The sequence below is a fragment of the Natator depressus genome, chromosome 6 (assembly GCF_965152275.1).
Source record: "Natator depressus isolate rNatDep1 chromosome 6, rNatDep2.hap1, whole genome shotgun sequence".
NCBI lineage: Eukaryota > Metazoa > Chordata > Testudines > Cheloniidae > Natator > Natator depressus.
The window spans coordinates 89,952,154-89,966,882 of NC_134239.1; positions in this window are offsets into that span (position 1 = coordinate 89,952,154).

Sequence of the window (14,729 nt, forward strand, 5' to 3'; positions counted from 1 at the left end):
AGGGATGGGATACAACGGGGGAAGGGAAGGGACACGAGGGACGACGGGTGGTGGTGGAGGTGAGGGATGTCAGGGCTGGGCAGGTAATGGCAAATGGAAAGGGAGGTGGATCCAGGAGAGGGCAGCAGGGTCTGGGAGAGGGGGAGATAGGAGGAGGATCCAGGCAATGGTGAATGGATGGGGAAGGGGGCTGTCAGATATGGTTCCTGGCTGTGGGTAGGCTGGATCAAATCTTATGACCTAGATTCAGAAGGCCTGGACAAGTAGAGGTGCTATCTATTTTAAGTGCCTACATGGCCCCTCTCACCATAGTGTCTGAGCACTGCACAGTCTTTCATGTTTTTATTCTGTGAAGGAGGGAAGTATCATTATTGCCATTTTCTGGAAGGGGAACTGAAGCACAGAGAGCCTTTGGGTATGTCTACACTGCAAAATAATCCCCACAGCAGCGAGTCTCAGGGCCCTGGTCAACTGACTTGGGTTTGCCCTCTGGGGCTAAAAATAGCAGGGTGGACATTTCCACTGGAGCTAAAGTCCTGGCTCTGAGACCCTCCGCCCTCCTCAGGTTTCAGAGCCCAGGCTCCAGCCCAAGCAGCAATCTCTACACTGCTATTTTTAGCCCCATAGCACCAGCCCCCACAACCCCAAGTCAGTTGACCTGGGCTCTGAGACTTGCTGCTGCAGGGTTTGGGGGTTTTTTTTGGGGGGGGGGTGTTGGTTGGTTGGTTATGGGGTTGGTTTTTGTTTTTGTTTTTGTTTGTTTTGCAGCGTAGACGTACCCTAAGTGGCTTGTCCAAGATCACACAGGGAGTTTGTGGCACAGGAAATCTCCCAAATCCCAGACTAGCACCCTGCCCACAGGACCATCCTTCCTCTCTATTCTTAGCTCTTCTATAGCACTTTTCATGCCTAGATCTCAAAGTGCTTTACAAAGGAGGTCAGTGTCATTAAAAGTATCAGGGTTTCTGAACACAAGGACAATCGGGGGCCAGGGGGCAGGCTGAGTACCAGCAGCTCTGAGCTGGCAGTCAGGGAGGAGAGTGGTCTAAACAGCTAAATGGGAGTGGAGCAAGAAGACTACAGCTGCCTCAGGAGTAAGGGAAAGAGAAGAGCGTAGCAGAGCTATAGGGTGGAGCTGCCAGTTAGGGTCTGTAGCCTGGGCAAGCTGTATTAGCTGGTTGAGGTGAACCCTAGGTTCACTTCGACCAGTGATCATGTGTTAAAATACAACTTGTCCTGGCAACACTAATGGGGGTGCCAAAGAGAAGCACACTGCTGAGCATGCCTGAGACTCTTGTGTGTTACTGCTGTCACTGGAGAGAGGGGAGCTTGCATCAGGGCTTTTCAGCTACAGGAAGCAGGAGTGGATTTACCATGAAACAAACCGTGTAGTGACACGGGGCCCCCAGTGACAGGGGGGCCCCCGAAATGCAGGACAAATCTCATCTGACAACCTGCCTCTGAGTCCCGGGCCGGCAGCGCAGCAGGGCTCAGGCAAGCAGGCTGCTTGAATGCAGTGGCTGATGGCCTCATGCCGCACCTGGAAGCAGCCATCTGCAAGCCCCTGGCGGAGGAGAGGGGAGGTGGCTCCATGCGCTGCCCCTGCCCTGGGCAGCAAACAGAGACCCGCTGCCTCCCTCCCCCCAAGGGGCATGCAGAGACGTGCCAGCAACAGGGCTAAGGTGGCTCCCTGCCTGCTCTGCCTCTCTCCCTTCCTCCCTCCGCGCCGCACCACTCCCAGAAGCGGCCAGCATGTCCCTGTGGCCCCTCCGGGAGACGGTGTCTCCATGCACTGCCCCTGCTCTGAGCGCTGACTCTGCAGCTCCCATTGGCCAAGAACTGCAGGCAATGGGAGCTGCAGGGGTGGTGCCTGCAGGCAGCGGTGCGCGGAGACCCCCCTGGCCCTCCCCCACCTAGCAGCCGCTGCCAGAGGGGTGTGTGTGCCTGTTGCTTTGGGAGCCCTGCCGGTCGATGTAAGTGCTGCCCCCTTGCCCCTTCCCACACCCCAACCCCCTGCCCCAGCCCAGAGCCCAAACCCAGCACCCAAACTCCCTCCCAAAGCCTGACCCCTGCACCTCCTCCTGCACCCTAATTCCCTGCCGCAGCCCAGAGTCCGCACCCAGCACCCAAACTCCCTCCCAGAGCCCAACCCCCCGCAGCCTCTCCTGCACCTCAACTCCCTGCCCCAATCAAGGTGCCTCACTTTAGTTTCATTTACTTCTCATTACTTATAATATAGGAGGAGGATGAAGAAAAAAAGAATGAAAACTGGGGGGGAGATAAGAGAGAATGTCCTTTTTCTTGGCTGGGTCCCAAAGGGGGCCCCCCAAAAATGAAGCTGAGCACAGGGCCCCACTAACTTTAAATCTGCCACTGACAGGAAGGTAGTTCTTTGTTGGAAAGGTGACATTTTAATTTCCCAGACAAGCCAGAGTAATATGTTGTGATGCAGTTTACAGACCCCACACTAAGGTTAAAGGAGCGGTGGAGCCGTAGTGGGCTAAGAAGGCCCTGCCCCATAGCAGCTCCTGGAGAGGCTCCCTAGGGAGAACCTGTTTAAAAGAGAGCTCTGGCAGTCAAGGGGGGTGGCGGAAAGAGGACAGACTGCCCGCAAGAAGATAGACAGGCTGTAGGTGCTGAGGCAGAATGATCTGCAGGGGAAGAACCAACCCTGTAAGACTTGGCTGGGAGCCTGACCATCACCCACCACCATCTCTCCCTGACTAGGGGGAACAACTAGACTCTGAGAGAGAGCTGGGAAGTCTCCTGCCCCAGCTGAGGCTCTGAATTACTGAGACTGTGCAAGCAGAAGGCTGGGGCCGCACCCCACATTGAAGGGAAAACAGGTAAGGTAGGATTGGGAAGCAGCCTAGGGGAGGCTGATTTAGAGTGGCAGCCAGAAGGGGCTGAGCCACCCCTCACCTCTCTCTCCTTGGGCCCTAGGCTGGGACCTGGTGGAGAGGGAAGGCCCAGTTCCCCCTACCCTTCTCTCCTCGCCCAGCTGCTTGAGAGAACTCAGAGGACTCCGGGTAGCAAACTGTGACTTTGCAACTGGACCTCCCAAAAGAGTTGTTCCAAGACACAGAGACTGTTTGGCTGTGGCCTGACCACTAGGCTTGCTGGCCCCCAAGCGAAGCTAGAGACTAAGTGGTGGAGAATGTGGACCACCTAGAAAAGAAGGAGACTGAGCTAAAGATGGATTGGACAAGCTGTTTAAATGGATTGTGGACCAACAACAACAGGAGCAGCAGACACAATTGCTCCACAGCTAGCTGCCCAGCAACAGCAGCAAGCCTCCTAACAGCAGCAACAACTTATCAAGGAATTAGCAGCCGAGCAAAGAGATCAGCAGCAACAACTGGTGCAGCAGATGGCCATGCTGTTTCACCCCCAAAGTATGCTGGAGAGTATGGCAGTGGGCAGCTTCAGCCTGGGGTACACCCTAAGTCCTCCACTGAAGCTAAAATAATGGGGCTGGAGGACAACTCAGAGGCATTCCTGGTAACTTTTGAAAGGGCTGTCACGGTGGCTTGCTGGCTGCAAAGGCTACTCTGCTAGCATCCTACTTGACAGGAGCAGCCCAGCCAGAGTACAGGGGTCTCAATGCGAAGGCTGAACAAGCTTACCCTCGACTTAAGGCAGCCATCCTATGTATGCCGCTGAGACATACAGCCAGTGATTTCAACAAGAAAGGTTCATACCTATGGCACAACCGCAGGTGGTGCTCTAGTGCCCGTAAGAACGTTGTTGATGGTGGCTTCAAGCCTGACAAAAATATGGGAGCCCAAGCAGTTGAAAGAATTGGCCTAGAATAGTTCACACACAATCTCCTGGATGGAGGATGGGAGTGGGTGATGTGCCACTGTCCCAAAACCCTCTCTGAGGCTCTAACCTTGGCTGAGAATTACCAGTTCCCCACAAGGCCCATGGCAGAGACCCCTCAGGCTTGTCTCTCAACCAACAAAGGTGATGGAAGGGAGAATGAAAAAGTGTGCGGGGATGCCAAAGGACAGGGCTACCTGGACCCAGCAAGGATAGAGGAGCAGATCCAGAGTGGTGGGTGGGGAGATGCCTCCACCAGGACCAGAGCTTAAGAAGTGCTGAAGATCTGTGGGGCAGCCCCTTTCGGAAGCTGCAGGAAACCAGACAGGGGCCCCCTCGGCAACAAGGACTTGTTTTGCATGCGGGAGCCGGGACAGTTCCGCAGTGACTGCCTGTACATCGACTGCCTCTACAGCCAAATAGGAGTGGCTGAATCCAGAGCCAATAAGACGGGGCCAATGAAACTATTAGTGCCCATATGAGTCAATGGCATGGAGGTGCAAGGATTGATATACTCAGGATGCTGCCACGCTCTGGTGAAGGCAAGTCTGTCAGGGCCTGAAACGGTTCCCATGGGCACCATTTCTTTGCAACTCATCCATGTGGCTGTGTGCCCTTACCTCATGAAGAAGGTACAGCTGAGGGTGTGGAACCATGATGAGGAGATCCATGTGGGGGTAGCCATGAACATCGCGTATCCGGTGATAACTGGACAAGATTGGAGGTTTTTTAGAGACTTGATGAAGTCCAAGAATGGGGAGCTCCTGCAAGGGACCAACAGTGTCACCAGAGATGGTGGAGCCACAAGCTTTAGCAGGCAAAAGCAAGCAGATAGATCTGGAAAAAGGAACATCAGCCTCTGTGGATAATGCCTCTACTGGGGAGGATGGACTTTCCCCAGGGAGCACAAACAACAGGAGAAATTAAGCGAGCCAGCAGTGCCCAACATATTTTCAGACAATGTGGAAGAATAGAGAAACAACATTGGGATGAGCCTATGAACAGCTCACCCAGATCAATGGTGAGGTGGTGGAACCTCGATTCCTGAATGGCCACATTTCAAGCTAGAAGGAAAGAAAATATAGAGAGCAAAGAAGGACCACCAGGCTGGGGAGGTTGAAATGCAACTGTTTGTCCCAAAGAAATATAGCAGGGAAATACGGTGCCCAGCATGTGCTGTGCCCTGTGGGGGACACCTTGGTCAGGAGAAAACACTCGACAAACTGACACTTCATTATTATTGGCCAGGCATCCACCAAGAGGTACAAAAGTATGGCACCTCCTGCCCAGGATGCCAGTGGGCAAGTCAAGGTAAGGTATCTCAGGCCCTGCTGATACTCCTTCCTGTGGTAGGGATCTCATTTGAGAGGATCGGCATGGACCAGGTGGGCCCCTTGGAAAAGAATGCAACTCTATCTCAGCACATACTAGTCATATTAAACTATGCCATGCAGTACCCCGATGCAATTCTGCTCCACAAAGGCAGTGGCCCTTGCCTCACAGCTCATGAAAGTGTTTGTCTGGGTGGGGATCCCTCAGGAAATAATCACAGATCAGGACACCAGCTTTACGTCCCAATTTATGAGAGAACTGTGTAGCTTGCTGAAGATAAAAGCCTTAAGAATGTTGGTGTACCACCTCCAATCTGGCAGGCTAATAGTGAGATTTAACAAGACCTTGGAAAGTATGCTGCAGAAGTTCATAGTCTTGGAACCTTACCACTGGGACCAATTACTTCAGCCACTCCTGTGCGCCATCCATAAAGTCCCTCAGGCATTGACGGGGTATGGGTTAGGGTTAGGGTTACATAGCGAGTGGCAAAGCCCTAAGGATGTGTCATAAATATAAAGGGAAGGGTAACCACCTTTCTGTATACAGTGCTATAAAATCCCTCCTGGCCAGAGGCAAAACCTTTCACCTGTAAAGGGTTAAGAAGCTAAGGTAACCCCGCTGGCACCTGACCCAAAATGGCCAATGAGGGGACAAGATTCTTTCAAATCTGGAGGGGGGGAACAAAGGGTTTGGGCTGTCTGTGTGATGCTTTGCCGGGAACAGATCAGGAATGCAGCCTTACAACTCCTGTTAAGTTAGTAAGTAATCTAGCTAGAAAATGTGTTAGATTTTCTTTTGTTTAATGGCTTGTAAAATCAACTGTGCTGGAGGGAATGTATATTCCTGTTTTTGTGTCTTTTTGTAAACTTAAGGTTTTGCCTAGAGGGTTCTCTATGTTTTGAATCTGATTACCCTGTAAGGTATTTACCATCCTGATTTTACAGAGGTGATTCTTTTACTTTTTCTTTAATTAAAATTCTTCTTTTAAGAACCTGATTGATTTTTCATGGTTCTTAAGATCCAAGGGTTTGGGTCTGTGTTCACCTGTACCAATTGGTGAGGATTCTTATCAAGCCTTCCCCAGGAAAGGGGGTGTAGGGCTTGGGGGGATATTTTTTTGGGGGGGAAAGACATCTTCAAGTGGTCTCTTTCCCTATTCTTTGTTTTAAATGCTTGGTGGTGGCAGGATACTGTTCAAGGACAAGGCAAAGTTTGTACCTTGGGGAAGTTTTAACCTAAGCTGGTAAGAATAAGCTTTGGGGGTCTTTCATGCAGGTCCCCACATCTGTACCCTAGAGTTCAGAGTGGGGAAGGAACCTTGACAGGACAAGTCAACCAGATTTTGCAGACTTCCAGAAGGTAAAAACATTGTTCAGATTCGACACCTACCCAATGCTGAGGGTTGACAAATTGTTAGAGAGGGTAGGGAACACCAGGTATATTGCCACCCTTGACCAAACCAGGGATTACTGGCAGATCCCCTGACCCTGGAGTTCTGAGGAGAGACTGCCTTCTACACGCCATTTCACTTGTACCAATTTAAGATGATGCTGTTTGTCATACATGGCATGGCATCCACTTTCCTAAGGCTGACGGATAAGGTGCTTCAGCCTCACAACCAGTATGCAGCTATGTACATCAATTATATCATTGTCTATAGCAAGTCCTGGAATGAGAATTTAAAATATGGAGCAGATGTCCTGCAGGCCCTCGGAAGTGCGGGACTTACAGCTAATTCCACCAAGTGCCACCTAGCTAATTGAGAGGTGACCTACCTGGGGTATGCTGTGGGGAGGGGGCATCTACGCCTATAGGTGAGAAAGGTCCAAGCTCAAGAGGAATGCCCAAAACCCACCATGAAGAGGCTTCCTGGGATTGGCAGGCTATTATAGGTGGTTCATTCTGGATTTAACCTTTATAGTGGCCCCTCACAGACCTGGTGAAAGATGCAGGCCCCAAGAAGGTCTGGTCTCAGGACTGTGCCATGGCCTTCAAGAAATTGAAAGATCAGCTGACTCAGGAGCCCACCCTGATTTTTCAAAACCTTTAGTCCTGCAACAGATACCGTTGATGTTGGCCTGGGGGCCATGTTATCCCAAGAGGAGGAGGGAGAAGAACTCCCAATCCTTTACCTCAGCCGGAAATTGTTTCCCCAGGAAGTGCTGTTCTCAGTGTAGCAAAGGAAGCCTTGGCAGTAAAATGGGCCATTGAAGGATTCCGCTATTACTTAGCAGACAACCATTCCATCTCATGATTGATCATGTGCCCCTCCCTTGTCTGAACACCATGAAAGACCATAACCTGTGGACTGTGCGCTGGTACCTCTCACTACAGTCATACAAGTCTGAGGCACTATATCAAGCAAGCCATGACCACAAGATAGCAGACTTCTTTTCATGGGATGGAGGAGACCCATCCATGCAGAATGACCCTGAGGTGCCCAGCCGAAGTGGGATATGTGTGGTGGTGTTTGTGTGAAGGAGGAGGGAGAGTGAAGGAGAGATGGCTGCAAGAAGGGAGATAGGCTGTAGCCACCGAGGCAGAGCAAGCTACAGGAGAAGGATCAGGACTGTGAGTAAGACCCAGGCAGGAGGCTGGAGGCCTGATCCCCAACCTCCTTGGTGCTTTAAAAGGGCCAATTTCACAAAGCTGAAAAAAAATAGTCAAATCAATGGGGAAAAGATTTTAAACAGAAAAATGTGAATGATAATTAAGAATTGTTTAAGAATATTTTATTGCATGCTCCAAAAGCCACAATCCCACAGTCAAGAAAGAAGGCTACACTGATTAAAATACCAGCCTGACTTAGGGGGGAAGCAAAAGAATATATATATATAATATATAAACAAATAGAAGAAAAGGGAATTTGATAATGATTGATATAAATTAGAAGCTAGAAATTGTAGACAATTGATAAGGAAGCAAAAGAACACAAGGTGAAAACAATGGCTAGCACAAGGACAATAAGGAGTTTTTAAAAGTATATTAGGAACAAAAGGAATCCTAACAATGGCATTGGTCCATTACTAGATGGAAATGGTAGAATTGTTAATAATAATACAGAAAAGGCAGAAATATTAAATAAATATTAAATAAAATTTAATAAATATTTCTGTTCTGTATTTGCAAAATAGCCAGATGATGTGTTCATATTCATATCATAGAAATGTAGGACTGGAAGGGACCTCAACAGGTCATCTAGTCCAGTCCCCTGCACTGAGACAGGACTAAATTATCTAGACCAGGGATCTCAAACTCAAATCACCATGAGGCCACATGAGGACTAGTACATTGGCCCAAGGGTCACATCACTGAAAACTTTTCATACAACGATACAAAAGTATAGTCAAAAATGAAAAAAATGAAGTATGCTATTAAAAGTCAATGTATTAACTTTTTAAAAACTGTAATGCGAAGAGGGCTTTTAATAAAATATAAACACCTGTGACTATTCCTTATGTGGTCAGTAACACTGATGATGATCTACACTAACAGTCTATCAACATAGCTGTAATGGCAGGAACTTTTTAAAGTAACTATTCATACAAAATACCTTGCCACTTTTAACAAACATTCTTTCCAACTACTCACAGCAAAGAATCATACATGCTGAACTTCATGCCTCAAACTGCTCATCTAGTTCATAGAATCATAGAATATCAGGGTTGGAAGGGACCCCAGAAGGTCATCTAGTCCAACCCCCTGCTCGAAGCAGGACCAATTCCCAGTTAAATCATCCCAGCCAGGGCTTTGTCAAGCCTGACCTTAAAAACCTCTAAGGAAGGAGATTCTACCACCTCCCTAGGTAACGCATTCCAGTGTTTCACCACCCTCTTAGTGAAAAAGTTTTTCCTAATATCCAATCTAAACCTCCCCCATTGCAACTTGAGACCATTACTCCTCGTTCTGTCATCTGCTACCATTGAGAACAGTCTAGAGCCATCCTCTTTGGAACCCCCTTTCAGGTAGTTGAAAGCAGCTATCAAATCCCCCCTCATTCTTCTCTTCTGCAGACTAAACAATCCCAGCTCCCTCAGCCTCTCCTCATAAGTCATGTGCTCTAGACCCCTAATCATTTTTGTTGCCCTTCGCTGGACTCTCTCCAATTTATCCACATCCTTCTTGTAGTGTGGGGCCCAAAACTGGACACAGTACTCCAGATGAGGCCTCACCAATGTCGAATAGAGGGGAACGATCACGTCCCTCGATCTGCTCACTATGCCCCTACTTATATATCCCAAAATGCCATTGGCCTTCTTGGCAACAAGGGCACACTGCTGACTCATATCCAGCTTCTCGTCCACTGTCACCCCTAGGTCCTTTTCCGCAGAACTGCTGCCTAGCCATTCGGTCCCTAGTCTGTAGCGGTGCATTGGATTCTTCCATCCTAAGTGTAGGACCCTGCACTTATCCTTATTGAACCTCATCAGATTTCTTTTGGCCCAATCCTCCAATTTGTCTAGGTCCTTCTGTATCCTATCCCTCCCCTCCAGCGTATCTACCACTCCTCCCAGTTTAGTATCATCCACAAATTTGCTGAGAGTGCAATCCACACCATCCTCCAGATCATTTATGAAGATATTGAACAAAACCGGCCCCAGGACTGACCCCTGGGGCACTCCACTTGACACCGGCTGCCAACTAGACATGGAGCCATTGATCACTACCCGTTGAGCCCGACAATCTAGCCAGCTTTCTACCCACCTTATAGTTCATGAGGCCCCGCCCCTTCCCGCCTCTTCCCACCGCTTCCCCACCCCCATTCTAACCTCTTCCCCAAAGTCCCCGCCCCAACTCCGCCCCCTCCCTGCTCCTATTCCAACCCCTTTCTGAAATCCCTGCCCCAGCCCTGCCTCTTCTCCGCCTCCTCCCCTGAGCATACCACGTCCCTGCTCCTCCCCCCTCCCTCCTGGAAAGTCCTAAGCGCCACCAAACAGCTGTTCGGTGGCAGGAAGCGTTGGGAGGTAGGTGGAGGAGCGGGACATGGCGTGCTCAGGGGAGCGGAGGGGAACTTGGCTGCCGGTGGAGTTGGCGCCTATGGCGGGCCGCAGGAAATAACTCTGTGAGCCGCATGCAGCCTGCGGGCCACGTGATTGAGACCCCTGATCTAGACCAACCCTAACAGGTATTTGTCTATCCTGTTTTTAAAAACTCCAGTGACAGAGATTCCACAGCCTCCCTAGGTAATTTGTTCCAGTTCTTAACTGCGCATACAGTTAGGAAGTTTTTCCTAATGTCCAACCTACATCTCCCTTGCTGGAATTTAAACCCATTACTTCTTGTCCTAGCCTCAGTGATTAAGGAATTTATCACCTTCCTCTTTATAACAACCTTTTACGTACTTGAAGACTGTTATCACGTCTCCCCTCAGACTTCTCTTCTCCAGACTAAACAAATCCAATTTTTTCAATCTTTCCTAGTAGCCAGGGGTGAAAGTAAAATTGAGCTCTTACCGGTACAGGGCCAGCTCTGGCCCCCCCAGAAGGGGTGGAGCCTTGGGCGGAAGGGGCCGGGCTGGGGTCAGCATCCCCCAGCCAGTCCATCTGTGCTGCCTGGCCCATGCCGCCCGGGGCTCCAGCAGCGATTTAAAGGGTATACTTTACGACATACTTACCTTTTAAATCGCGGCCCTGGGACAGCGGCCCTGCTGGGTCATTGCTGCCCCTTTTGCGCCCCCCATCGGCAGCCCTGCTGGGTCATCGCTGCCCCTTTTGTGCCCCCCCATCAGCGGCCCTGCTGGTACGGACCCATACCACCTTACTTTCACCCCTGCTTGTAGATCATGTTTTCTAGACCTTTAATCATTTTTATTGCTCTCCTCTGAACTTTCTCCAATTTATCCACATCTTTCCTGAAGTGTGGTGCCCAGAACTAAACACAGTACTCAAGTACTCAAGTACTCAGTGCTGAGGAGAGTGGAATTATTACTTCTCGTGTCCTGCTTACAACACTCCTGCTAATATATCCCAGAATAATGTTCGCTTTTTTGCAACTGTATGACATTGTTGACTCGTATTTAGTTTGTGATCTACTATAACCCTAGAAGCTTTTCTGCAGTACTCCTTCCTAGGCAGTCATTTCCTATTTTGTATGTGTGCAATTGATTATTCCTTCCTAAGTGTAGTACTTTGCACTTGTCCTTATTGAATGTCATCATATTTATTTCAGACCATTTCCCCAGTTTGTCAAGATCATTTTGAATTCTAATGCTGTCCTCCAAAGTGCTTGGAAGCCTTCCCAGCTTAGTATCATCCACAAACTTTATCATATCATGCAGTGATGACGACATACTTACCTTTTCAACAGTTGTTCAGGAGGATGTTAAACAGCATCTACGAAAGTTAGACATTTTAAAATCAGTAGGTCTTGATAACTTGCACCTGAGAGTTTTAACAGCTGGCTAAGGAGCTCTCTGGTCTGTTAATGTTGGTTTTCAATAAGTCTTTGTACACTGGGGAAGTTCTAGAGGACAGCAAGAAAGTCAATGTTGTGCCAGTATTTAAAAAGGGTAAATGGGATGACCCAGTTAATTGTAGACCTGTCAGCCTACCATCGATCCCAGATAAAACAATCAAATGGCTGATACAGGACTTGATTGATAAAGAATTAAAGGAAGGTAATATCATTAATGCCAATCATCATGGGTTTATGGAAAATAGTTCTTATCAAAATAAACTGATATCTTTTTTTGATGAGATTACAAGTTTGGTTGATAAAGGTAATAGTGTTGATGTAATTCTTAGTCTTCTGTAAGGCATTTGACTTAGTACTGCTTGAGAATTTGGTGTAGAAACAAGAACAATACAAAATGAACATGGCATACAATAAATGAATTGAAATCAGGCTAATTCAGATGTGAAATTAGGTACGGATTTTTAAAAGTGAGGGTAATTAACTATTCCAACATCTTACCAATAATTAGGGTTAAAGCTGAGTGAATAATGCATTTTTCAGTTTGGGAGCCGAACCAAAAAATCCCAAAACACATTTTAGTTCAATTTGAATGGAAACAATTTTTTAAAATTTTGCATAAAATAGAAACATTCTAAAAATTTCATTTAAAAAATCAACTGAAATGTTTTTAGTCAACTTGAAATAAATTTTTCTTTTGTTTTTCAATTTGTTTTGACCATTTTGGATGTCTCGCCCTTTTTTATGTGTAGGTGTGTTGTGGGTTTTTTTATTAGCTGTATTTGAAATCAAAACATTGTTTCAAATCAAAAAGTCAAAACAAAAGAGTTTTTTGACTCTGGAATTTTTTTCCAACCAAAACCATTTGTCAAATTGGACCCAAATTCAAAGATTAGTTTTAGGCCCCTCAAAATGCATCTTTTGACAAAAGTCAGTTTGATAAAAAAAATATTGCCCAGCTTTAGTTATGACAATTTTTCTATTAGTAGCAATCTTTAAATCAAGACTTAAGGTTTTCTAAATGCTGAAACAGACATTAATTCAAGGAAGTTGTATGGCATGTATAATACAGGAGGTCAGACTAGATGATGACAGTGCTCCCTTTCTGACTTTATAGTCTATGAATCTATGACTCCTTACACGTACATCACTATTTTCCTTCTCAAATGAAAAGCACGGAAGCAGAAAATATCACTTTTTTCACAAGAGGCTTAGCTGCCAGGTTTGGAGCCACTCCTTTGGTGACATTTGTCACAGGAGCGAGTTCTTGTTAGGGGGCTGCAGTGCAGAGATGCCTCCCTGGAAGAAAATTGTGATTTTTCTCTCCTCCCTATCCCTCTTCTAACCTTCCTGCTGCGAAATACACTGCAGAAGCCAGTGCCAGCCACTATCTCCTCTTCCTCTACTACCCTAGCTCCTCAATCCTGCCAGCCAGGGATCAGAGGAAGGCAGCGGGAACCAGTGACAGAAGAAGCAGCTGGATGCCCATCCTCCCCATAATCTATAGAGGAATCCAGCTGCCCCAAGCATCCACCACTGGTACCCCACCACCCTTCCACCCCGCTGCCCCACGCACATTCCAGAACCCACCCAACATCCCATCTCCAGAGAAAGGAGAGGAGGCCACTGAATGGGGAGTCTGAGGCAGCTGGGTTGCCTGGAGTGGGTGCTGTGTGGGTTGGCGCTGGATCCTCTGGAGGGTGGGACATGTCTGGGGCAGATGGGGAAGGCTGGGCCCAGCGTAAGGCCACTCGCTTTGTGTCTCCATTGCCATGTCTTCTGGTCCTGGTCGCTCCTTTTAGGCTGCAATCCAACCAGTGAAGAAGCATGGAGGACACCTGGTTCAGCAAGCACCAGAGTGGTCCCTGATGGCTGGAGGAGCAACTGCTGGAAAGTCACAGCTCAGCTGTGTCAGAATCCAGCTGTGAGGAAGTGTGGCAGGGCTACTAAGTGTGAGTTTCACCAGAAATACTTAGCACTTGGCAGCCCTGACTGCAGAATCCAAGTCAGTGGTTGATGTAGTACAAGTCAAGGATATGCTTAAGGAGATCAAAGCAGGCAACGCGGTGGGTACATTATATTTCACTGTTGCATCTGAAGTCTCTGACCTTTCAAGCATGTGGCCCTCTGCCTTTCTGGATATATTGCTTTTGATGGAAATATTATTCTCATTGTTCTGTATCACTGCAATGGTAGAATGTGGGTTTTCCACGATTAATTTAATTAAAGCAAGTGCACGCATATATATGCAGTAAAGTATGATCTGGGACAAGAAGCAGCTATGAATGTTTGACTGTAGTTAATTTCCAGACCCATCAGGCCTGAAGGAGGACCAGGAACAAAATATAGTAAGAGGCCCAATCATAGGGAGTTTTCAACTGCAGCAGTAGTGGAGGACTAGACTAGTGCTGTTCTGTATAATCAGATCTGATTCTCAAACCAGATGGATATTAAGATTAATGTTATTTTATGTATGAGAATTTTTACTTGTACTTGAAATAAAATATTACATAGTTCTGACTAACTGTATCAGATGGGTGGGGCAATGACATTTTAATTTTTATTAAAGTGAAGATGAAACTAAACAAATAAGATAAAGTGAGAGTCAGACACACTAAAAAGAAAAGAATGGTACAGAGAAATCCTGGCACAATGACCAAAACTGAAAAAGTAGAATATATAATAATTCCTTTAAACAATCACACCAGCAACAATTGTTCATTGTCATTTAATTTAGAAAGAGACCACAGCCCCAAATAGGGGAAAACCATGTTTTTATGAAGAAACAGTGAAGTTTTAGCTACGTATGGACAACGAATCAGAATTTTTCCCCTCAGCTTGCCTATGTGTAATTTGTGAAGGGAGAGGTGAAGGGGAGAGAACAGTACGGTGCTTAAAGTAATTGAGATCCATTTGAGCACCCTTTCTCTCTTACTACCTGAAATGACAATTGTTGACTGGCCATTATGAGGACACATGGAGGTTGTAGGATGATAACCCTCTGCACACAGGCCCATAGATATCCATGGAAACTGTTTGATGTGTGAGCATAAAGGGAGAAAGAACCGAGACAGTGCAACATGCAGACTTTATTACTTCTTCCACATATACTGGCCTCTCTCATCAAGCACTTCTTGAAAGTAAAGTTCTCTCAGTTCCTAGAC